At 39.4% G+C, this 27,003-nt stretch overlaps 1 protein-coding gene across 1 annotated transcript in view; it reads right to left on the minus strand.

Moving 5' to 3' along the window:
- Positions 1-10,717, minus strand: part of PAK5 (p21 (RAC1) activated kinase 5) — a 167,593-nt gene extending 156,876 nt beyond the window's left edge. Inside the window, exon 1 of the mRNA XM_032592601.1 lies at positions 10,577-10,717. The gene's annotated coding sequence lies outside the window, so the exon portion shown is untranslated. The remainder of the gene's footprint in view (positions 1-10,576) is intronic.
- Between the last annotated feature and the right edge of the window lie 16,286 nt (positions 10,718-27,003).

Raw genomic sequence — 27,003 nt, forward strand, 5'->3', positions numbered from 1 at the left:
TAATCAGATTCTTTGTTGTTAGCATGTTTTTGTTTTTAGTAAACCAGTCCTCAAAAATTGGGAGATTTCTTATCAGAAAATTCCAGCTTTCAAGCTTCTCCTAAAAAAGCTGGAATATCTGGTAGACCTGAGTCCCCATTCCCATAAGCCACTAACAGAGTAAAGTAGGTTCCATTGTACACATGCCCTTGTTTGCACAGCACCCACCACCACCACCTGTTTCTTACACTGCTTGGTCTCTAAAGGCATGAGAACGTCTACCCTATGACCTGACAGTCAAGTTCACTCACACTTCTCCCACTTAGAGTACAGGAATTTGGAAATTCCAAGGATGAGAGTGTTCTGGAGAGTTAAAATTTTGTCTTTTCACATGTCAAACTTTGAAATGTGTGGAAATCTTTCCAGAAAGTACAATATACTAACCTGCTTCCAAAAAATGGCTGAAATAAGAGGGACAGCTCAGAGAATGCTGAATCTGTGTGTCAAATGCAGCATAGGGAATATGGAGAGGAGAACAAGCTGGGCTGGTTTCTTCTGATGGAGAGAAACTTTACTCAGGATATATGCCCACATGCCCAGGCTTCTGATCAACATCTGTTAACCATGTGAGCAGGATGTTTGACAACAGATGAGAAAAACGGCCCCTCTGACCCATTCAATTAAATACTTCCTGGACCAGACTCAATTCCATTATGATGAGTGCATTGGGCAGTTGCTAACTGCATTCATATATTTTCCTGGTGCCAAAGATATTACTAGGGAGCCAATGTTATCTCATTTTGGCAGTATGCGTTCTAGATAATCTGAAGATTCCTTGTGCTAAACTACAAACATATCCTGGATACGTTTTTAAAAATGATAAGTTTTGCTAGGCTCACTAGACAGTAAAGGAAATATCTGGCCACCCCCACCCTGCCAAAATGAAGGACGGAAAAAAGAAATAAGAGAACTTATAGAAAGATCTGGAGACCAACTCTCGGTCCCTTTGCAGAGCAAGGCAGGGCAGTCACACCTCCAAGACAGAATCTAGAATGGAACTTGGGAAAAGGAACAGAGGAAGCAAAGCAATACTCTCCCCAGGAAAACATCCCCATTGAGGCCCTAAGGATTCCCACATATTAACATTAGTAATCAAATATCCCAATCACATGAAGAAAAATGCCAGCAAGAATTAACAGTTAACAAAATGACTAGTTTTCTGCATCCTTTGTACTTCATCTACAGATTGAGCAGCTAAATACAAAATAACTACGTCTAGGGGTGCCTGAGTGGCACAGTCAGTTAAGCATCCAACTTTGGCTCAAGTCATGATCTTGTGGTTTATGAGTTTAAACCCCATGTTGGGCTCTGTGCTGACAGCTCAGAGCCTGGAGTCTGCTTTGGATTCTGTGTCCCCCTCTCTCTCTTCCCCTCACCCACTTGTGCTCTCTCTCTCAAAAATAAATAAAAGCATTTAAAAAAAACCCATAAAATAACTATGTCTAAAAATGTAAAAACAATTGAAAATGGAAGACGAGCACAAGCTGACATAGTATCTTTGCCATCTATAAACTCAGACGTGGAAACTTGGTAAGGGACCATGATATTCCATGATTTATAAGCTCTTGACTTTTTTTTCCTGATTATCCAGATTCTGCAACATCCCCATCAGCTGTCCAATTATTTTGTCCCAAAGACTTCCATGCTGTCTTGGCCACTGTCAGATCCCAGTGGTTCAAGGCACCCTGACTGGCATTTTAATTGTGCTCCCCTATGGCAGTTGGGTCCACATTCCACTAACAGTAAGTGTAGCTACTGAGCTCTGCTATTCTGAGTCCCATCATCTCAGTGATATTAGCAAGCTCAGCTCCTAGTGAGTATCTCCAAACATCAATCCAAGCAACAGATGGCAGCCTTTACAGAGCTTCTCAAAGAGGCCAACCCTCATCTCCAGAGAGTACCTTATTGTCTTTGTGAAGGGAGTACCCTCTGGGCCCTCTTGGTCCGTTAGGAAAACAGTCAAGTGATAGATTCCCAGACAGTACCTAAAACTGTAAGCATTCCTTTTCTGTGAGCCATCGGATCCTTTATCAAGGCTCTATCAAAGAAACTGCAATTTCCTCCTCATTTGCTATAAGCCATCACAGCATAAAGACTTCAAAACACCATCCTAAGAAAACTGTCAGGGCCAACTTCAATCTTTTGTCTTTGACAAAAGATTAAATTTGAGTTATGTGTGAGGCCCCCATATTAATAAATCCTCACTGTTCCAGCTTCCATGTGGGTTTCCCCTTCCCCTTCCCGGATATACTCAAGGTTGGCACCCACGAAGGTTTCCTTAGTTTTGATGGCACCTGTTACCCAGGTACTTCAATTTCTCAGTGAGTGGGCTCTTTGTTCCCAAAGGGCTAACACTCCTTCTGCTGACACTATACTCATCGTCACCTTGCAGCAATGAGGAGTGGCTGAGAAAGATCTTAAGGAGAATGACGATAGTCTTATGAGGAACCTCCTTTAGGTAAAATACTAGGCTGTTCTTTGTCAAGGGAGAAGGGATTGCTCCTATCTTCTGAGATAGTTTAGGGGTATTTAAATGTTCAAGGTTGTCAAGCTCATCCACCCCAATGACCTCATCCCATCTCAGCATCCTTGTCAGGGCCCTGAGTTTGAAACAGGAGACCCTAAAAAGCTATGTGGTCTCCTCTTAAGCTCTGCCAAACTTACAGTCAGATCCTGGGCTAAATTTCATCAGTCTGCCCTACAATGGCTGGAAAGAAGTCTCCTTGAAAGCTGCTGCAGATGCCCTCTGTCTTTCAGAGCATGCATTAAGTTGGCAATTAACCACCCTCAGCCTAACAATCTCTTTCTGCAGGTCAAAAGTAGACATGCTGCTGAACAATCCATGTAACCGTCATGGCCCTACGAGTTACTGTGTGCTGTAGCTGCTAAATCTCCCTCCATATCAGTGTTATCTCCATTTACTACAGGTGAAAGCTCAAATAATTGTGCTGCTGCCCCATACCAGAGTTCATTATCATTCCAATTTCCCACAAAACAAATGTGAGCCCTATTGCTTTCAGACAGATCAGTAATCCAATTCCAAAATCCAATTGACAGGGTATCCTTTCTACAACCACTTACTTTAGCTTAGTTTCCCTAGGAAACTGACCTGAGACAAGTATTAAGTGCTAATGCTTTAATTGGAATATGAAATCCCAAGGTAGGAAAAAGAGAAAGAAAATAGGGCAAGGAAGGATAGGAAGAGGACAAGGTAATAGGTTACTAGTCTGGCCACTGCATTACCAGGAACTGTGAAAAAGCACAGGCAGTAGCCCAGCAAAGGCATCCTTGAAGTGACATGGAGCCCCTTTAAACATGCTGTACAGATACATATGCCCTGGAATAGGCCATCAGAGAGAGAAATTGAGAGGGAATTTAACTGCCTTGCTTCCTCTTCTCTTCCACAGGAGCAAGCTGCTAAGATCCAGGTCAGCGGTTGTCTGCCAGGTATAATTTTGTCCCCTAGGGCGACATCTGACTAGATATTTTTGTGTGTGTGTCTAGAGATTTTTGTTGTTGTCACAGCTAGAAGGAACTATTGGCATTAAGTGGGTAGAGGCCAAGGAAAGTGCTAAACACATAATAATGCCCAGAAGGTTCCCTACAACAACAATTATGAAGTCCAAAATGTTATTAGCCCTTCTGTTGACAAACCCTATACTAGGTGATGGTAAAGCCAAGAGAATCCAAAGAAGTGCCTAAGAATGTATTTGGCAAACCTTCCCAGCAGAAAGACAAAAAATGTGGAAGACATTTCACAGAAAAGAAAATACAAATGGAGAAGAAAACATGAAAAGATATTGAACCTCATTAGTAATGAGAGAACTCAAACCATGATATCATTTTACATATCAAATCATTTTATGATATCATTTATGATATCATTTTATCATTGTACATATGATATCATTTTATCAACTGATTGGCAAAAATTCAGATATCCACAACACCAAGCAAGGGTAATTCTCATTTACTGCTAGTTGGGAACAAATCTTTAGGAAAGAGTTTAGTACTATGTTGTAAAGTTGAACACATACATATTTCGGTGACCGCTTATGCCAATTTGTCTGAGACTGTTCTGGTTTTAGCACTGAAAATCCTGTATTCTGGGAAAGCACCCAGTTCCAGGCAACCTGGGATAGTTGGTTTCCTATATATCATGTATTCTATCATGCTATCTATGCAGATAGCCTTGAAAAACTTGCACACACACTAGGAGACATATAAAAAATTATTACAGTATCATTTCTTCTAGTACAAAATGCAGAATAAACAGAAGAATAAATTGTGATATATTTACAGGATGTAATATTACTTAGCTGTGAAAACGAACTACAGTTACATGTAACAACATGGATGAATCTTAGAAATGTTCAACGCAATGAGCATATCTTTAGACTATGAGTACAAAATCATTATAAAGCTCAAAAGGAAGCAAAAATTAATAATATATTAAACAGGAATATATTCATGTTTGGGCCAATTTTTTAAGCCAAAACAATGGTAAATGGTTTATGCAAATTTGGGACAGTGCTTCCCAAGGAAAAATTACTAATTAGTAGGTCCCCACAAAGTGTTCATGGGATTCCGTATCTTTGCTGTCAGCTTTAACTATATAATTTGTTGTTTATTTTACTTTTTAAAATATTAATCCTTATCTTAGTTTTTAGAAATAGGTAGCTAACAATCACCAACATATTGGCAAGACAACAATGAATCGAATACATTCCACAAACCAAAAAGGGTGGGTATTTTGGCCCTGGGATCCCCATTCAAGGGTCTGACCAGCATTTATTTCCGTAGCCTAGTTCCCATCCTGCCTCCAAGAAGCTGGTGATGCTATCTAATATCAGCCTGTTAAGGCTCACACTAAAATTTGCTGCACCTGGTGGCTTGGATGAGCACCACACTAAAACACAGGCCCAGCGGAAAAACAAAAGTCACTCGGGAAAATTATAGAATAAGGCTTCTATTTAATTTACACAATTCAGTCTCAAAGTGAAAAATCCATGAACTGAAAATTACCATTTCACACACACATCCCAATGGAACCATACATGGAAAAATCTCTTTATAAATACATCCCTGATGTCAATGGGGCCCAGCTGCCTCACAGAAACCTACCCCAGAAACCTGTCCTTGTGAGAGTCTGGAGCCTTGGTATTTCAGTTTAGGACCATAATCCCAAAATCATTTATTTCAGGCATACTTTATTCTGTGGGTTTCCACAAAAACCCACTGACCATGCTTAGCATGCTGTGGAAGGTGCATGTCAGAAAGAGTTTCTATCACGTAATCTACATCATTGCATTACCTCCCTGAAGCCACAAGATACATACACTGAGTCACATGCATTCACGCCTATTCTCAACCTCATCTTTTTCTCCAAGCATCCACCAAGGTATTTCCTCCCTCCCTCCCTCCTTTTTTGAAATAAATATCAATCCTACAGATCATTTCCTAAGAGAAAATCTTATAATTCTTAACCATATTGCTACAGCAATCTGGGTATCCACCCATTCATCCACTTATTAACCTTTGCTCCTCTTCCTATTTACTTAGCATTTTTTTCTTAAACATATTATTCTTCCTGCAACTCAATTTTTATTTTCTAAATTTGGGTACACTTACATACTTCTAACCTTAATGCTGCTCTCTCTCATGGTGCTTGCTTCCTTCCCAGAGCTATATGCCTTCATTATGGGGCTCTGGGTGTCTTTGAACACCTGCTATCCTCCTTGCCTTCAATTCACTTCTTACTTTATTTGGCTGGGGAACACCTAGTCACCCTGTAAGCTTTAATCCAGATGTTTCTCTTCTTGGTAGATCTACCACCCCCCACCCCCCACTTCCTGTGTCAATGCCCTTTTGCCATGTGACCTTGAAGCTCCTCTTACCAAGAGGTAGAGTCTATTTTTACATCTGGGCTGGTCCTGTGATTTAATTTGGTCTATATGATGCAGCAGAAGTGACTGTTCCGAGCTGAGGCCTCAAGAAGCCTTGCACACTTTCATTCACTCTCAAACTTTCCTTAGCCACCATAGGAATAAGTCCAGGCTAACTGCTGGAGAACTGAGTTGATCCAGCTACAGTCAATCCATTACCAGATATGTGAGGGGAAGCTTCTTTGACTAGCCAACTCTCAGCCAATATTAGCTGCAGATGAATGAGTGGACTTACCTAAGATCAGCTAAACCTGGCCCACATCAGACCTTCTCAACCCACCCACAGATTCAGAGTCAATAATACATGCTTACTGTTTTCAGCCATAAGTTGTGGGGTTACTTCTTATGCAGCAAGAACTGATGCCCTCCTTCTTATTCCTACTTAATAGCAGATAATACCCTTTCATTATAGCTCTTATTACACTACATGTTTTCTTGTCTTTCTCTTCCTGTTCTCCTTGACAAGGGCATTTTTTTTTTTTTTTGTATCACCAAATCTAAATAGCTCCTGCCAACTTTCAAATAAATGGGTGTCAGAAAAATAATTAATTAGTTAATTAAGAATTACATTAATGATGCCCAAGGAATGGTGTTGAAGGCAAACCAGAATCTGAACCCCAGATATATTTCCTATATGTCTTACTCCAGAGAATTTGGTTAAATTTGTTCAACCTTACTGCTCATCTTTTTTTTTTTAATTTTCTTTTAATGTTTATTTATTTTTGAGACAGAGAGAGACAGAGCATGAACAGGGGAGGGGCAGAGAGAGAGGGGGACACAGAATCTGAAGCAGGCTCCAGGCTCTGAGCTGTCAGCACAGAGCCCGATGTGGGGCTCGAACTCACGGACTGTGAGATCATGACCTGAGCCAAAGTCGGATGCTTAACAGACTGAGCCACCCAGGCACCCCATATATGCTCATCTTTAAATGGAAGACTAGCATAAATATATATGCTTCAGTACCGTAGTGATAAAATATATATTTCTCCTCCCCTGTACCCAGCACTGAGTGACTGTTCAACAAATAAGAATTAAATGATGAAATGCATGTAATGCATTTAATATAGTACATGGCTTAGTACTTGATAAATGACAGCTCTACTAATATTATTATGAGCATCACTGTTGTCACTTCTTATATAGAAACTGTCAGGGCTCCATCCATATCCTCTTGGAATTCATCATTTCTGTGCATGCTGATCTGATGGTGGCCTCCAACGGGCAAACACCTGATATTCTTTGCCTGAGGCTTCCTCGGGCTGCTGGAGTCCCTTTGGCCCACATCTATGGCAGGCCACAGTGGCCAGGGAGTTCCATTCAGGGGAGCAATCTTCCATCAAGGCAGATGGCAGAAGGTGCTATATGTCCTGATTCCCTTGCCCTTGATTAGGATAAACCCAAGGTTTGTCCTATACTATATCCCAGAATTGCCTAACGGGATCACCCTCCTCTTGGTCACAGTAATTATAATGTTCTTTTCCTGTTTTCCTTCTCTTCCCCATCTCACATCCCCACTTTCCTACAAAGGTATACTGGCATCACCTTCCAAATAAATACCAGTATCCATTTTTTGTCTATTTGATTCCAGGGAAATCAACCTAAATCAACTACTATTCTTTCTGTTTTATTTCATCTTTATTGATTTAGAATACAATTACTTTTTCCATGAAACTCTGACTTGCATTTGAAAGCCTACCCTTTTAATGATCTCCCCTGCTAATCTAGTCCAGTGGATGACCAATCACAGAATGAGTATACCCTTAGGTAAAACCTAAAAACATTTATGTTTTCTTGGGTGTTTTCGTCATGGTCCAATTCTCTGAGTACATGAGGATAGGGTTAACTTTCAATTGATCTTGGGTAGTTCTGTGCTTATGTTGAAGGGTACCTGGAACCATGGTATTGATTCTTGCCCAAGACAGAAGTGAAATGTAATAGCTAGTGATTTATAATGTGCGGTTAGAAGTCCGAAACTCCCCCAAAGGCATATGGTACCAGCCTGTTTATGCTGTTTATTGAAACTGTATGGATTGATGGTTTACACCTGTTTACCTGTTCACAAAGCCTGGTTTTAGCTTCCTGAGCTGTAGGGTCTAAAATACTTCTCAGTACGCTTGATCCTTGGCTCCTGAGACCAAGGTATCACACTTGTATCTTGATGGTTCATGATCTGAAGACTAAGATGTGTGATGGAGTAAGGACTCAGAGCTGCACCTAGAAGTCTTGGTTTCTTCTAATGCTTGCTATGTTTTCTTTCTCCTGCTGTACCCTTTCCTTTGTTTCATTAGAGCCTTACATGTGTATACCTTGTGGAATCTCAACAATCTTTTCAATTACCTGACACTGTATAACTACTGTACTGGACCTGTTTTCTGATAGCCAAAGGCTTTTGAGAAGGGTTTGGGGTGGAGAAAGGAAGGGTTCCCACAGCGCCCAATTATAGAGCCACTTCACAGAGTTACTACTAGTACTGGAAAGCAGAACCCTGTACTTTGCCGAAGTGCTTACAATACTGTTTGAGTCACCCTGAAAATTCTTCTGAACACAGACTTTGAGGTTGGCCCATTCTCCAATAGTGGCTGTTGGCTTCTTGAAATCTTAGACCTATCCACCAAGGTCATTGCACAATTCCTATCCTCTCTTCCCCTCCTCTGTGACTTTGCTTATGGTTACTCCAAGACATAGAGCCCTCACAATCCATTAGGTTGTCTAGTGAACACTGCTTAAATCCACATATTCTTGTCTTTGTGGAACACCAAGGTTAAGTTGTATTTTAGTTTTTGCTTCAATATTCCATTTAGGAGTAATCTAGTATGGAAGTTATACTCTTGAAGTCATGCTTGAGTGACTCAAGCCACTAGTCCTTAAAAAATGCATAGGTTTCTTATCTAGAAGGACACCCATCACACAGGCAACCTCTACGTGATGGGAGTAACAATGTTATGAGAAGTCAGAAACCCTGCTGGAAGCAGGAGAGAAGTTGCACAAGCATCTGGAAGGCTCACAACTCCAAGTGTTATGAGATAACCTGCCTAGAACTTGAGCTTTCAGGGCGGAACTTTATTTCTTTCTCACAACTTGACATCAGCCCCCTCTAAGTTCAGAAGCACACCACAAACATACACATCATATGCTGCTCTTTGTTAATGTGAAAGAAAAAAATACCATTTGACTGTTATATATTAAAACACAAATGAACAACATACTCTTCATATGGAACATAGAATTATGTCCGGGGATTCATAAATAACATTGGCGATCATCTAATTTAATCTAGCTGAAGCAGACCCCAAATATATTTTAAATCCATTTATCCCCAATGCCATGTCCCTAAACCAATTCATCATCATCTCTTGCCTAGGTGACGGCACCCTGTTTTCCACTGTCACTAAGCCCCCACCCCTTAGCTAAATATACTAGAAAGGCCTTTTAAAACTATAATATAAGCTCGCTTCTCTGCTAGTAACTCTCCAATAACTTCTACCTCCACTGGAGTTAAATCCAGGCAACTTTCTATATCTTAAAGGTTCTCCAACTTCATCTCCTACCTCATGCTTCTCCAAATCCCTTCTCCAAGCGATTTAGGTCTGCTTTCTGAGCCTCAAACACGTATGTCCAGATCCTGGTTCATGGCACTGAAAGGTTTTCTCTCCAAACCTTCACTCAGCTGGCTCTTTCCCATCATTCTACTCTCAAGCCAAGATTCTCTGAGTGGTCTTCTCTGACACTGAAACTAAAGTAGCCCCTCAATCACCCTGCATCTCACTCACTACCCTATTCACCATGTTTGCAGACATGATTAACAGCTGTTGGTTTCCTGTGCATTTACTTATCTCCTCCAGCCAAAATGTCAGTTCCTTCAAGGCCATACCCTTATGTTTTCTGTTTACTACCACATTCCTTGTGTCTAGAAGAGTTTGCAGATATATAGAAGCCACCCAATGGATATTAGTTTAATAAACATTCTCCTCTGCTTTTTTTTTTTTACCATTCCATATTTTTACTGAAATGCACTTGACATAGAACATTAATCGCAGGTATACCACACAATTTGGTATTTGTATCTACTGCAAAATGATCCCTGCAATAAGTCTAGTTAACATCCCTCACCCCCACAGTTATAATTTTTTTTCTTGTGATGGGAACTTTTAATATCTACTCTGTTAGCAACTTCCAAATATACAATACAGTATTGTTAACTATGGTCACCATGCTGCACATTACATCCCCATAACTTACTGGCTTATTTTAGAAGTTTGTACCTCTTGACCACCTTCACCATTTCACTGACTGTCCACCCGCTTCCTCACCTCTAGCAACCAGCAATGTGTTCTCTGTAACCTTTAGTTCAGATTTAAACAAAATTTTTGTAGATTCCACATATAAGTGAGATCGTGTGGTATTTGTCTTTCTCCATGTAACTTATTTTACTTAGCATAATGTTCTCAAGGTCCACCCACATTGTCTCAAATGGCAAGACTTCCCTTTTTATGGCTGAATAGTATTCTGTTGCGTGTATGTATGTGTGTGTGTATAAATGATTTAAAATAAAATTTAAAAATGCAAAATCGTACCACAATTCATTCCCCTACCTTTTTATGATGGCTGTGGATGAATCAGATTCCAGAGGAGTTTGGCTATTTCTGTTCTGCAACTTTTTGTTGGATTTCTTCAGTGTTCTTCATTTTTCTTCAGTGTTCATTTTGGCAAGAGGTGGAAGCATTTTGCCACAGTGTATTTCTGTAACAACATGGTACCAACATGCGTCAGGAACCCACCAACATTATGCTCTGTTTAAAAATAAACACACACCTCACTTACTTCACATTCCCCTACATGCTGCACATCCTTTCTCTACTGTTTCAATCATTTCTGAGGCATGCGGCCGCTGACCTGTTATTCCCTGGACCCCCCGGCAGTGTCAGGCTCCCCCTTAGCACCTCTCCTGCATCTGTCATAGCACTTTTCCAAATCGGTCCCCTGTGAGTCCAGCTCTCCAACAGATGGTGAGCCCGACGGAGGCAGGAACTGTTCCCATGGTCCCCGAATCTCTGGGACTGAGCCCACTAACTGGTAATTGCACATGTTTAGTGCAGAGATCCTCATTATCTGCAGCAGTCACATTCTATAAGGCAGCCGTAAACACCAGGTTAGTGAATGCTGACCCACTGCTCCTCCGGGAAATCCAAGACTAGGTTTCTCCAAGTCTCTGACGCTAACGTGCTCGTCTCTACTCACCAATCAACCGATACATAACCTTGTTTGATAGTTTCAGGTGTGTTTCTGTTTAAAGACACATTTCATATATATTGTTGATTCATCAATGGTCAACTTAGCCAATAGCACCAGAACTCATGTCTGAATGAAGACAACCGAAGACATATTATTTTTTCCATACAGCACATCACACTGAGGAGTACTAGACAGCACTTTAGCACCATGCTGGGGGGCCGTTTCACACAGCAAAACCACCAACAAAAGCACAGAATTGCCAAAACATGTGAGGTGGTGAAGTTGCAAATACAAAATCTATGAATAATGAAGACTATGTACACACTGGCTAATTCAAAGTTATATGTATATCTGTAAGTTCCTAGTCTTGCTTATGGTCCAGCACAGCACTGCCACTGAAATAATAAACACTAATGGTAGGATACAAAGGAACTAAATACAGATTTCATAAGCTTCATGAAAGATACAAAAATTGAAAGCAGTTATTCTCTCCTACCCTATTAAAAAGACAAATTCCAGGTCCTAGTTCTTTTCTTCTTCCTGATATTAATCACTGCTCATCCAATTTTCAGACAAGTCCAAAGAAAACGTCCCTGAAAATAATTATAGGTTGACAGTCTACCCTATCCATTATGGGACAACCCAAACTGTTTCCAGAAGATGGCTCCATTTTTCTCCTTGAATAGTAAGAAATACCTGCTTTTATTTCATTACATGCATCAGTTAACTGTAGGTACACAATGTACACACTTAGTGTGCTTGTATTTTCTGTAAAAATGCCAGTACTTTATGATCTAAAAAATGGAGGGAGCACACTTTAAGTATCTACTTTCCTGTGCATTCAAAAAAATGTTTAAGACTTCCTTAGGAATACAGATTTATGTTTTAAAGCTGTTGCAAGGATTTTCCAATTAAGTTTACTTCTTAATATTTAAAACTGGTTAAATTTAAACTTGATTTATTTGTAGTTCATGGAAAGCAATTTGTTGGTAAAATCATCATCTTAAAAGCATGCCCTATGTTTTAAACTACGATTGCTAAGATCAGAACTTCCTAAAAATGAATGTCTTGCATAGATAATGAAAAATCCTAGATAGTTCTGAAAGCTCAGTTGTTGCACGCTTTAATTTTTTTAACATGCTTTTAATTTAGTTCAAAATCAGTTAAAATATAAGTAGACATAATTTCCTTTTAAAGTCTGGTGATTTTCTCTTCATATATTTCAGAGTAGCAAAAAAATAAGTCACCGTGTCAGGAAATGCAATTTCAAGCCTGATATAGCCATATGGGTCTGTCATATAACAGTAATATATTACAGAGAAATATCTTGATCCAGAAAAGTTAAGCAAAATAAATGCATGTTTTATTCCTTACTAGTACCATTATATTGCATTTTCTATATAATTAACCAATATGGTGGCTGTACGTTTATTTTGTAAGAATTGGCATGATTTTTAATTTTCTATTTATACTAGAAATAACCAAATTTAAAAAGTCAGATGCCATAAATTTAATATGTGCCTAGAGTATCACTAAAACTCTCCTCTCAAATTGTTTTTTCTTTAAACATGCAGCTATGAAACCTTTACCTATACATCTCTGTAGAGCCATATTGCCACTCGCTATTGAACTAGAAAAGGCACTCTGAATGCTCAGTAGACTATGTTCGGATAACAGCTATCCCACTCTGAACCTGCTGATAATGTACCTCTTACTATGAGGTACTGATGCCAATTAAATTTATTTGCAACCTTTGAAGAGGAAGGGCTTGACTTTGGAACCAACAGACTTGCTCCAGTGTGAACTAGCTGCACAGTTTGGGCCAATTCATCATTGCTCAAGTTTATTTATCATCTGACAAATGGAGATGGACACAATCTTCCGCAACACAGAGGGGTCCTTGGGGTAAAGTGAACATGTCCTATGTAAATTACCCAGCCAATCGAGAAGAGCAAAGAATGTTAGTTCTGGTTTTTAGGAAGTACAAAACCAACCCAAGTAGCATTTCGGACAACTAAATTTAGCTCTTAAAACCAAAAATCAGTGAATAATTTGCAAAAGAAACAATCAAAGGAAAATTTAGAGTTCACCCACATTTTTTCTTACCAGCAAAATAAGCATCTCTATATGTGTCTGTTATAAAAATAGAGATCTACCCAAAGGAGAGTAACTAAGTTTTTATCCATAAGTCTAAGCTAAGCCATTTTGTACATTTCAATTCCACGGATTCTCTGGTAAACTGGCCCCTCAATATTGGACTCCTTGACCATCAGATCAAATAAAAAAGCTTCACTACAAATGGCACCTGACTCAGAAATGGATATATTATTGAGCTCACTGGCCAATTACTAAAAAACTCTATTTTACGTAAAACATAAAAACAGAACAAAGATTTGCTATCAACTCAGTACAAATACTTCTAGCCCTGCACACGTTTTTCTTCTCTCATTCAAGAATAAGAGCACTTATGCAGATCATTTTAAGGTGGTTTAGACCCGGGGAGGAAATAGGCCCATCAGCCTTGCAATCTAAGAATATTTGCTGCATTATTCACCCTTTTATCCACTTCTCCTGGTACCCAGAAATTTGAGTTTGTGAATTGCAGATTTATTTTCCTTCTTTCTCTCTCAAAGAGAAAAGGCTATGACCTTATCCTCATTAATAGTGAGTTCTGAGCAAATGAAGTCCAGCGGATTATGAAATCATGAAAGATGCTAAATACCATCAGGTCAAAGTCTTCCAACAACTCCAAGACATTGGGGTAAGAGGAGAAAAATAAATGGATTGTATGAAGAAAACCTGTAATTTATTTCTTAACCTTTTTTTGACTATGATAGAATCTTTCCAAAACAAATTAATATGGATCATCCTTCTTGAAAATATACCTTCATCACTGTGCCATTTTATAACAGCCTTTTCTTTATGTCTACTTTATGACGTGGATAATTCTACACTTTCAACTAGATGTAGCACTCCTCATCCAATTGGAAAACTCTAGATACACAAAAGGATCTCATTACTGGGTTTGACAGTGCAAAAGCCAAGCAGAAAACAAGCTGGCAGAGACAGTTTAATATAAACCTTCTCTGAGGACTTGAAAACAACATTAAATTTGTTTTCTGCTCCTCATCTGCCCCTTTGTGATCTTTGTCTCTCTATATAATAAAATATTTATACCAGAGCTCAGCAGCCCTTCCTCTTTCTTCACTGTTGGAATAAGGTGTGTTCCGTTCCCTGGGAGCAAACAAACAGAAACACTAAAAATCTGAATACATAACTCTGGGGGAGAAGAGAACCCCATACACTGAAAAACAGATTTTTCTTTCATTCAAAGCAAGGTAACTGACAAAGGGAACTGCATTTTTGCAGTAATTATTTATGCACCTGTCAAGTGTGCCAAATCCTCTCTAGGGAAACTTCTAGGGGGCCTATAGAACTATTTGCTGTCGTTGGATTTCCTCTAATGTGGATGGAACACTATTTTGGTTTTTCTTCTCAGGGAATAATGAACCTCGATTTTCTAAAACCAATCTCACCTCTTCCTGCAGGAAAATATCCTGTTCAAAAGTCTGGCCTCTATGAAACCTTTCCCCTGAGATGATGGAAGCTTTGAGCTTTACAGGACTGAACTGAACTGTAGGTGGTATTCTCATGTTAACGCTCCTTTCATTTGCAAGAGCAGTTTCCTTGTTGGCTTTTATTTTAGGAGTAACTATTCTTTAGGCTAAAATCTGAGTAAACAATTAAGTTTGGATATATTAGTTTTCCAGTTGAATAGAAAAGGCACTTTGAATTTTTATTTGGGAGATACCCCGAGTCCTAGCTCCTCTGATAAGTACTTGCTTTTCAAGCTTGATTGACTAAATCATTCTGTATCAGGGCTGCCTTATCTCAAATGACTGGTAATGCCACACACACACTTACACATCTTTGAGACGGTTAAATGCAATGCTGTAGGTGCAAGACCTTTAGATACTCTGAAGTACTATACAACATTAGAAGAGTTATTTTAATTCCTATGTGTTTCAGTTATATAATCTGATACAGAAAAGATAACAGCTCAAAATTTGGTGATAACATCTCTGAAATATGAGGATTCTCTAACTTCCACTTCCACAGATCTGCACCTGGCCAAGCTGATGCTCCTGAGCTTAGATTTTCTGAGATAATGAAATGGGGGCGATAGTGGGGTATATATAGAGAGAGACAGAGAGAGAATGGGCCACCATGGAGGCAGTTTTTATAACCACTCCTCTAAGGCAGAGGTTCTTTTTTATTATTTATTTTTATTTTTGAGAGAGAGAGTAAGAGAGAGAGGTAGAGTGCTAGTGGGTATGAGGGGTGGGGAGGGAGAGAGAGAGAGAGAGAGAGAGAGAGAGAGAGAGAGAGAGAGAGAGAGAGAGAGAGAATCCGGAGCAAGCTCCACTCTCACCATGGAGCCTGACACAGGGTTCGATCCCATGACCCTGGGATCATGACCTGAGCCAAAATCAAGTCAGACACCCAACTGACTGAGCCACCCAGGCTCCCTAAAGTAGGGGTTCTTAACCGGGGTCTTCACTTCAAGCCCCTGGGATCATTTAGATAGGATTTACGAGTTTCATGAATTGAGATAAGAAACTACCTATTTTCATTAGCCTTTAACAGGCAACAAAACCCAGGAATATTCTAAGGGTCTGTGATTGAGAAACATAAACCTTTTCATACCACATTACGATTGTTGCAGACACCATGAAACATCATTTGCATTCATCACTACTCTAAACATACACCACCTATTAGGTCTGGCATTGGATATTGTATTTCAAAATCAAGTAACACATATCACCATAAAACAAATTTATTTTTGTGTTTTATGTTTTGTGTTATTTTTTGTGTGTTTTGTGTTATTATATATTTTTGTTTAGTTTATTTTTGTGTTATTTTAGGTTTTGTAAACTTTATGTCAACATAATTGGTTTCCTTTATAACCCTAGGTATTTTATTTAATGCATTTTAAAACATCATGTTGGGGCGCCTGGGTGGCGCAGTCGGTTAAGCATCCGACTTCAGCCAGGTCACGATCTCGCGGTCCGGGAGTTCGAGCCCCGCATCAGGCTCTGGGCTGATGGCTCAGAGCCTGGAGCCTGTTTCTGATTCTGTGTCTCCCTCTCTCTCTGCCCCTCCCCCATTATGCTCTGTCTCTCTCTGTCCCAAAAATAAATAAACGTTGAAAAAAAAAATTAAAAAAAAAAATTAAAACATCATGTTGTCACTGTGGTAACCTAGCAATTCCATTCCTACCTATCTACCCAAAAGAACTAAAAACCAATACTCAAGTTCTGGTACAGGAATGTTTATAGCAGCATTATTCACAGTAGCCCCAAAATGGAAACAACCCAAATATCCATCAACAAATGAAAAGATAAATAGAATGTGGTATTTCTATACAACAAAGTATTATTCAGGCATAAAAATGAAGTACTGATACATACTACAGCGTGGACAGAACCTCAAATATGCTAAGAGAAAGAAATCAGACACAGTCACATGTGGTAGGATTCCACTTATATGACATATCCAGCACAGATAAATCCATAGAAGGAGAAAGAATGATGGTTACCAGGGCCATGGGGCTCAGGGTTATGAGGAAGACTGCTTTCGAATGGTGGAAAGATTTTGGAACTAGATGGAAGCCGTGGTTGCATCATGTTACAAATGTATTAAATGCCAGTGAGTTGCTTACTTTAAAATGGTTAATTTTATGTCACATGAACTTCATCTTGATAAGTAAAACCAAACAAGGTGCTCAAAATTGGCTTCCAGCCTTTCTGGGACTGCCAAAGAAGTCCACGGCACAGCAAACACAGCCTCCTCTTCCTTTGGTCCAACTGAAGATGCTGGGCTTATTCCACAGTTATGCAAAGTTCCCTAGCATACCAGAGCACGGGAGGCCTGAAGTTCAAGTTAACAGGAAACAAGGACGTAACCAACGAGCACTACATTGCTGTTAAGTCCTGTCTGCCACTATGTTTCTAATATAGACTTACAGATATATTCCAGGAAACAGAGAATGATCAAAAAATTTTCAGGTAAAGATAGCCATTAGCTACCACAACAAACTACACATTTTAAACGAGCAGAAGCGGTGGACGTTACTTTGGCAGTAGTACGGTTTTCCCATGCTGTCGGTTCTCCTGTGTACCATTGACTCTTTTAGGGATATCTTCATGCCAGGTATGATGCTCCTAGAACTTTATTGCACTTCCCTTAGGTGGTGTTTTTCATTCAACAAATACACATCCACCAGTAACATATGTTACAAAGAAAGAAAAAAAAACTGGGCAGGAATGAGAATGACAGCAAGTTACTAGAAAAAGAGATCAAGAAAGAGACTCCCAAGAGGTGGCGTTTGAACAGAAACTTGAATAAAGTATTTGATACTCATTTCCTCTGTATTACTCGAATGAGCATTAGTGAGTATCAAACAGTGAGGTGAACAGTATTCTAGGCTATGGGGATAACATGCGCAAATGTCCTGAGGTCATGAATGTTCATGGAACAACATTGAAGGCCCATGAGGAACACTGGAACCAGTGGGGAAAGAATGGAATAAAAATAAAGCAATGCCAAGTAGCCACTAACCAGACTGTGGATGGCCTTAGAGATCATGGGTAACATTTTGGATTTTATTGTAAATCTGATGGGGAAGCCATTGGAGAGCTTTGAGCAGAAAGTGGTGTGATCTAATTTACATTTTAAAACTATTCATTGGGGAGCCTGAGTGGCTCAGTCAGTTAAGCGTCCAACTTTGGTTCAGATCATGATCTCACGGTTCATGAGTTCGAGCCCCATGTTGGGCTCTGTGCTGATGGCTCAGAGCCTGGAGCCTGCTTTGGATTCTGTCTCCATCTCTCTCTGCCTGCCCCCCCTTCCTCCCTCCCTCCCTCTCTCTCTCAAAAAATGAATAAACATTAAAAAATAATTTTTAAAACTGTTAATAGATGTGGTAGAAACACAGCAGGTGGGCAAGGGTGAAACACTAGTTAAGAGGCTATTTAGCAGCACAAACAAAAACCATTAGCAACTTGTACCAGGGCAGGAGTAGTGGAGCCAGATGACTCTTTGATGGGTTGGCTATGGTGCATGAAAAGGAACTCCAGCCTGAGCAGGGTGGACAGGAATGTCACTTACTGAGCTGGAAGGCAACTGGAGAGGAGCAGCTGTAAGTGGAACTATTGTCCATTTGGGCTGCTATAACAAAATATAACAGCCCGGATAGTTTAGAAACAACAGAAATTTATTTGTCACAGTCTAGAGGCTGTAAGCTAGAAGTCTGAGATCAGGATGGGAGCACAGCTGGGTGATGGTTCTCTTCTGGGTTGAGTTTTCACTGGTAGGAGGGGCTAGGAGCTCAGTGGTATCTCTTTTATAAGCACACTAAACCCATTCATGAGGGCTCCACCCTCACAACCTAATCACCTTCCCAAAGCCCCACAAATTTTAACGCATGTCCTGTGTGTAGGACACAAACATTCAGACTGTAGCAAGTGTGTTCGTCAAGAAAATCAAGGGTTCAGTTTAGGACATAACAGATTCATTGCAAACGGTGGCCCAAATTCTTTGTCTTCCACTGTATCCATGCTTTTCAGCAGGTAACTCTTGAGGCCCCTCCCTCCATGACTCTAGGTTTAGCTATGTGACTTGATTTGACCAATGAGACATTAGCAGCTTCCCTGTATTTTCAATTACTTGCACATTTGTGACTTTTCTGGCATGTCTGACATTACCGTAAATATGTGTCCAGGATAGCTGATGTAGAGATAGGGAAAGAAACATGGCCCTGATCACGCTAGCCAAAACCATCCTACACACGTAAATAGCCACCTGACAAATAGGCACAAGCCCAGTCAACTACTAGCAGGACCATCAGGTCATCCTACAGTTGACCCGAGATGTACAAGCAAGCCTGGCTCGGATTAGCTGAACCCTGCAGAGTTGTGAACTTAATAGATGTATGATTGTGTGGCTGGTTGTTACACAGCATTTTCATGATGATATAAGACTGACACAGGATGTTTCCTCTTCACCCATACATGAGAACTGCAGTGGCGGCCCATCCCAGCCAGTCCGAAGAGTCTGTGTGTGACAGAATCCTGTTCTAACATTCTAAGCTGCTGTGTTACAAACAGAATGCCATAGGAAATTAGTAACCAAACCTGAATCATAAATAACGAATGAACCACAAATTCCAGGCTCCCTCACTTGTAGAAGCCCATTCGAAGAAAGGCCCAGCCTGGGTGACTGCAATTAAGTTTTTTAAAAATCTGTAGTTTAGGGGCGCCTGGGTGGCGCAGTCGGTTAAGCGTCCGACTTCAGCCAGGTCACGATCTCACGGTCCGTGGGTTCGAGCCCCGCGTCGGGCTCTGGGCTGATGGCTCGGAGCCTGGAGCCTGTTTCCGATTCTGTGTCTCCCTCTCTCTCTGCCCCTCCCCCGTTTATGCTCTGTCTCGCTCTGTCCCAAAAATAAATAAAAAACGTTTAAAAAAAATATTTAAAAATCTGTAGTTTAGGAAAGTTTATTAAGATTTTTAATACTGCAGTATATTTTAAGGATTATTGTTAAATTCAAGAAACTTCTCTCAAGTGTAAGATTTTAGGGCATTTCAGGACTTCTTTGGATTGCCAACATTCAACTATTAATTTGTCATCAATATCCTCATTGACTTGGCTTCTAATACCATTCTGCACAAGAAGGAACAGAGACAAATATATCATGAAGCCAAAGGCTCAAGGCCATTCACTTGTTTATGGACATCAAGACCCTGAGAAGGACCCTAGCAATATGTTCATATGGTCCTATTTTCACAAACCAGGCAAAGTAAGATATTTTAACAGCAACTGGTTAAGACAGCTGTCTCTTTACATTCCAACTTCCTACATCACACTTCTCTATGTGTTGCGTGGAGTTGGGGTGGTGATGGTTATTTTGGAGCTCTAGCTAAGGGGGAACTTGAGCTGAGGATGCATTTGATTTGTAATTAGCGGGCTCTATTTATGTGTTTTGCAGTAAATTTCCATTATATTTCAGTATTGGTGGTCATCTCAATGCAGCAATGACTTCCAAGAATTCTCCAACACCTCCCTGTACTGACTGACCTGGCATCACAGCACAGAGACGCAGGACTTGTGAGCACATTGCAACATAAGTGTGCCCAGCAGCTCTGGAGGCAGGTGCATGGAGGAAGTCTGCCTTTTATAAAGCTTCTTAAGTCACGCAACATGGGTACAATACTTCATATGCTAAAATGTGTTCCAAGGGCTCACGAAATTTTTGTTTAGAAACTTGATGTTTGAACATACCATCTAACTGCAATATGGTAAGATGTTTTCGAGGTATCATTAAAACAAGTGAAACACTAAATCTCCCTGCTTTGATCATATAAGAAAGGTACCTTTTAATGTCATCACTGTATTTATTAAAGAATGGAAGAAAACCTAAGAAAAAATTGAGAATATGAGACAAACAATTAAAATAATGAACCAATAACAATCATTCTGAAGCCTCTGGTACCAAGAAATTTTCAAACCACACCCAAAGCATTTATTAGGAAGGAAATTGTCAATCAAAGTAACAGATTGGTTCTTGTTTGATAATTCAACTAATAAAGAGTGAATCGTATGAACACCGGAAAATATTTAAATTCTTCCTGATTTGACACAAATGAAGAATGTGAAGATAACATAGAACTCATCACAGTCATAACAAGGAAGACATTGATGAATTGATGAGTAAGTGGTGATGCAGGGCATTGAAGAATATTAAGATTAGTCATCGTGCAAGCAAACTTCAAATGCACTGAAATCCTGGGCCTCCTGTATTCAAAACATGTGATAGAGCTTTTCCAAAATCCGGTAATTTTTAAAAAATATTACATGTTGGAGCACCTGGGTGGCTCAGTCGGTTGAGCATCTGACTCTTTATTTCAGCTCAGGTCATGATCTCATGGTTTGTGAGATGGAGCCCTCCTATTAGCATGGAGCCTGCTTGGGATTCTATCTTTCCTTCTCTCTTCCCTTACCCCCCTCTCCCTCAAAATAAACAAACATTTTTTTTTAAAAGAAGTTTACAGGTAATTTCTGATAAGCCATAATGCCAAAATACACTTTTCTAAATATGGGTAAAAAAATAAATTTCGATCAGACATCTTAACAGAAAGGCTGCATTATATTTCCATTTGCTCTATAAAAAAAGTTTCAAAACAATTTTTATATGTAAAGGTAAAGAGATAATCCAGGCATTTTCAGCCAAAATGTATATGGGTCAAGGTATTACTGGGGTGGAGTGGGCAGGCTATTAATAAAAGTATACTGCTTTTCTGATTTTGTGATGGTTCCACTGTTACCTCTTTAGCTTTGTAATTTGTCAGGAATATTTTACTCTGAATATTCACATTCCTACTTAATTTTGTATCTCCTGACACACCTTTGAAACTCATGGATCTTTAGGTTTATGGATCTTGTTTGCTGGGCCATTGGCTACTTTTTCCTCAGTATGATTACTCAAAGTTTAAATTTAAAAAGTTAACTAAAATGTATGTACAAAGCATGACTACCAGTTCAATCAAATTAGAAATGTCACAGTCCAAAAGCAGCAGCTTGGGTAACCTTGTCTGTCTCTGTGATGGCTACACACAGCAATTCCACTTCTGGAGTTCATCTTCAGCTGGTCGTGCGTGTCAATGAATTGAAATCCTGATAAGGGTAACTGATTCTAAGTGAAACTGAAATTAATCAAATTCATGACAAAATGGAGCATAGGAATTTTTTTTGAAGAAAAACATGAATAGAACTTTGATTATATGGCTGAAAGGAAAAAGAGCATAAGGATTTTCGATATTTGTTTAAGGTGGTATCTGCCACATAGTAAACAGTTACCATTTCTCCACACTTTGTAATTAGTAACCATCTTGGTTTGGGGGGTGGGGAGAGATGCTTTGTGACTAGGCAAATATCCTGTTCTCCACAAACTTCATCCCATTAACTTTAGCATCCATCAGTGGATTGTGCCTGCAACAATTATTACTATGGTATTTGCCTAATGGTAATTTTCTTTCTACTCTTCCATTGGAATTTATTTAATTCCATATATTTAATTGGAATTCTTCCCTAAAGGAGAACTGTCCCTTCACTCCATGTATATATTCAATTACTTATTTATATCTGCAGGTACTTGGGGATTTTTTTTTCCTACAGGTATAACACTCTCATATATTTAGTTGTTCAACTACCCCAATTTTGTCCATTTATAACCCTGACAGGTTAGTTCATGTGGGCTGTTGATATGTTCTTGTTCCGTTTAGGGTGCTACCTTACTTTTTGACAACACAAATATTCTGGGTAGTTCTCTTACCCTTCCTGGAATCAATCACTTTTGCAAAGAGCCCTCATTCCTTTTATTGGAGAATAGTGTTTAGAAATCAAGATCTTGGTGCAAAGGATGCTCTTTGCTCCTGAGGTGTCATTGACTTTAAGCTCTTTCAGTGGACAGAGCTACAAAATCTATGTATGTGTACTAACCCAGGCATATACACACACCTGCATTCATGTATACTTCAATCTAATCATGAGAAGCCATCAGAGGAATCCAACTTGAGAAACATTCTAAAAAATAATTGGCTACTATATACTTCAAGTGTCAAGCTCATGAAAGGAAAGAATGAATAACTGTCTATGCTTGGAGGAGACTAAGGAGACATGATAATTAAATGTAATTTGGGATCTTGGATTGTAGAAAAAGGATATGAATGGGAAAAGCGATGAAATCAAATAAGGTTTGTAGTTTAGTTTATAGCAGAAGTTGGCAAATTATAGGCCATGAGCCAAATGTGCTCTGCCACCTGTTCTTGTAAATAAAGTTTTATTAGAACACAGATACAATGTGTTCGCACACTGTTTTTAAGCTACAACGGCACAGTTAAGTAGTAGTGGCAGATACCTAAGATTATTACTATCTGGCCCTGTACAGAAAAAGCTTGCTAACCCCTGGCTTATAGTTTTGCACCATTTTTTAATTCCTACGTTTGGTAATTGTACTACAGTTATGTAAAATGTTAACATCAGGGATGAAGAACATACAGAAGCTCTTTGTATTATCTTTGCAACATCTCTCTGGATCTAAAATTTCAAAATAAAAATTTTAAAGTATTCAAATTAAGTGCTGACATATAAAATTCAAGAAATTTCACCTAAAATCTCTACGTAGATTTTTTTGAAGCCAGAAAATTTCATAACATTGTCCAAAATCACAGTACAATGAACGTTGGGACCTGTGGCTAATGTGTCAGATACTGCTGGTTATTGACTCACTATTGGCTTCCATAACATCAGAACCCTAATTTTGTTTGGCACAAGGCGTCAGTTAAAGACCTTATTTCCTAGTCTCTCTGAGAGCCAGGGATGGTCAATGATGCAGAAGCACAACTGTTCCCATGAGACTTTAAGGAAAGCTCATTAAAATAGGGTATGAGCCATATTCTCCCTTCCCTCTTTCCACTGCCTCTTGTTTGGAAAATCGATGTGATGGCTCGGGTTTCAGCCATTGTATTAGACCATGAGGTGAAAAGAGCAGTCATGCATCCACTTCAGGCAGAGCTGAAGAATGGAAGAAGCTTGTGGTAGATTTATTGTAGCCTAATTTTTCACGCATCCTTGCATTCATACCCTTTGCAACATTTCTCATCAAGGAACAAAACCTGTTTCCCAACCCATTTTATCTGGGCTGGACTTTATGACCTGATTTGGTCAAGAGAATCCGGCAGTAGTGACACAGTATCAGTTCTGAACCTAGACTTCAACAGGCCCTGAGAGATACTTTCTTAGAAACCTTCCCCTGATATGTGAAATACCCTGTGCTAGAGAATGGTGAGAGGTCATGCAGGGTGGGACCCATGTGGTCCTAGCTGAGGACATCTAAAGTCAGGCCCCCAAATACAGGATGCACAGAGCTACTTATTCAACCCAATGTTGACTGCAGATGCAAATGAAACCAGGACCAGAAAGTTCTCCCAGGTGTTGTGTAGACTTATAAGCAAGAATACATTCTTGCTTTATGACACTGAGTTTGGGATAGTCTTCTATATGGTGTTAGTGGCCTGACACAGAACATACATCTCTGATAACCATGAAGTTACTGCTGTGGCCTGAGACTTCTTGCGTGAGGTCATCTATGTTTTTTAAAGTAAACTCTACCCCAGTGTGGGGTCTGAACTCACCACCCCAAGATCCAGAGTTGCGTGTTCTACTAACTGAGCCAACCAGACGCCCTGATAAACCTAAGGTCATCTTTTATAAGACAAAAAAGCCATCTTGTCTAAACCACTTTTATGTCCAGTCTGTCTTTCCTGTCACCAAATAGAATTCCTGATACGTAAAGGGCATGAGCTGTCTACTTTTCTACAATCCGCATTCCTCATGTGTCACCCATTTATGTCACATGCCTTGCCCCGATAGCACTCCAATGTGCGACTTCCACTCTAAAGCCACATTTTTGAAAAAGAGTTAGAAAGAGGATGTTTCGGTCTCACTTTGAACTATGAGGCTCACTTAACTTAGTGGATTTTTTTAAAGGAAGCATGTTTGAAGATGGTTATATACTCTGTGTGAAACTCATACCACACCCCAAACCACCTGAGCTGGAGGACTATAGCTCAGGACAACAGTGGAAATACCCATGGGATACGAAAGAAATAACTGGAATGATGTTTTTTTAGAGTATTCAAAACTTACTAAACTTATGCCAGCCTCTGTCAACTGCTACTGGAGGTTCAATGAAATCCCTTTAGAGAGAAAACCTTTTTTTTTTTTTTTAAAGAACCGTATAAATGTAGAAAAAAAGTGAAAACTCAGGCTACCATTTCCTTTAACATATATACATACAATAATTCAAACAAATGCTAACCACATTGTCCTAATAGTCATAATAATGTACATGTATGATAATTAGCTATACATAAATTAGAACAGACTTAATGTAATGATTGTTTAAAATATACAAGAAGTAGGGGCGCCTGGGTGGCTCAGTTGATTGAGCGTCCGACTTCGGCTCAGGTCACGATCTCATGGTCTGTAAGTTCTAGCCCCGTGTCAGGCTCCGTGCTGACAGCTCAGAGCCTGGAGCCTGTTTCGGATTCCGTGTCTCCCTCTCTCTCTGCCCCTCCCCTGCTCATGCCCTGTCTCTCTCTGTCAAAAATAAGTAAACATTAAAAAAAATTTTAATAAAAAATAAAAAAAATATACAAGAAGTGACAACCTATCAATTAAAATACATTAAGAGCAATTAATAGTTTATATTGCTAATGAAAAGTAGTACAATTCAATTTTATCATTTTATATTTACCATTTTAAAACTAAATGGCAGTTTCTATCAATAAAATTACCACAAAAAAAGATGCTTCAATTTATAACTGGTATTTTGCTGTGTTTTCCAAAAAAAAATAAAAAAATAAAAAAATAAGAGACACTTCTCTTTTGGAGACCTCTACGTTTTTTTTAAAAAAAGTATTTATTTACTTTTGAGAGAGAGAGAGAGAGAGAGTGTGTGTGTGTATGAATGATCGAGGGAGGGGCAGAGAGAGAGGGAGACAGAGAATCCCAAGCAGGCTCTACACCGTCAGTGCAGAGCTTGATGCAGGGCTTAATTCCATGAATTTGTGAGATCATGACCTGAGTCAAAACCAAAACTCAGACGCTTAACTTGACTGAGCCACCCAGACACCCCTAGAGACCTCCACTTTTTTACATTAATTCAGTTACATGAGAAACTCAAGAATATCAAGCCCATGCTATGAATTTAGGTATTTATCATTTCATTATGCATCACAAAAAAAGTAAACAGAAATAAAAATATGGGCATGCTCAAGAGTACCTTTGGCTCCAAAGATTTTTTGTAAAACATAAAAGCTCTTAAAATCTGAAAAAAGTATGATATGGGTGTGTTCTGATATGGTATGCTCTCTTGGAATGAACAGGTACATATATCTACACTGAACTGGAGGTGACAGGGGCACCTGGGTGGCTCAGTCAGTTAAGCATCTGACTTCAGCTCAGGTCATGATCTCACGGTTCGTGGGTTCGAGCCCTGCATCGGGCTGTGTGCTGACAGCTCAGAGCCTGGAGCCTGCTTCGGATTCTCTGTCTCCCTCTCTCTCTGCTCCTCCCCCACTCATGCTCTGTCTCTCTCTCAAAAATAAACATTAAAAAAAAATTAAACTGGAAGTGACAACAACCACTGGTAGCCCAAGCAAGTGATGGTATATTTCATTGAGCTCTTGATTGTTGAACTCATATTCTTGTCAGCTCGTTTTCTGTGCTAACCCTTTATCTAGTGTATAGAGACTCAGCCTCATCCAATGTGAAATGAGATGCAGGTATGTCAATGATTGATAGGAAATACTTCTTGAAAAAATACCTCAGAAGTACCTCTATGTGCTGCAACATAGAGCCAGAAGCAATTCGAAGAGCTCCAGTGGACACTGACATAATGGCAGAGAACTGGGATACCATTTTGCCAAGTCCTGCAGTGTTTATTTACCAATAGATTTTAGTAGGACATGTCTTCTTGGGGAAGAAGTAGGCTCTAAAGCAGCACTGTCCAATAGAAATATAATGTGATCCACAAATGTGTGTCACAAATGTAATTTCATATTTCCATAATAGCTTCATTAAAAAAGTAAAAAAAAAAAAAAAAGAAACAGGTGAAATTAATTTTAATAAAGCATTTTCTTAAATATAGCCAAAACAGAATTTC

The sequence above is a fragment of the Lynx canadensis genome, chromosome A3 (genome assembly GCF_007474595.2).
Source record: "Lynx canadensis isolate LIC74 chromosome A3, mLynCan4.pri.v2, whole genome shotgun sequence".
Classification (NCBI taxonomy): domain Eukaryota; kingdom Metazoa; phylum Chordata; class Mammalia; order Carnivora; family Felidae; genus Lynx; species Lynx canadensis.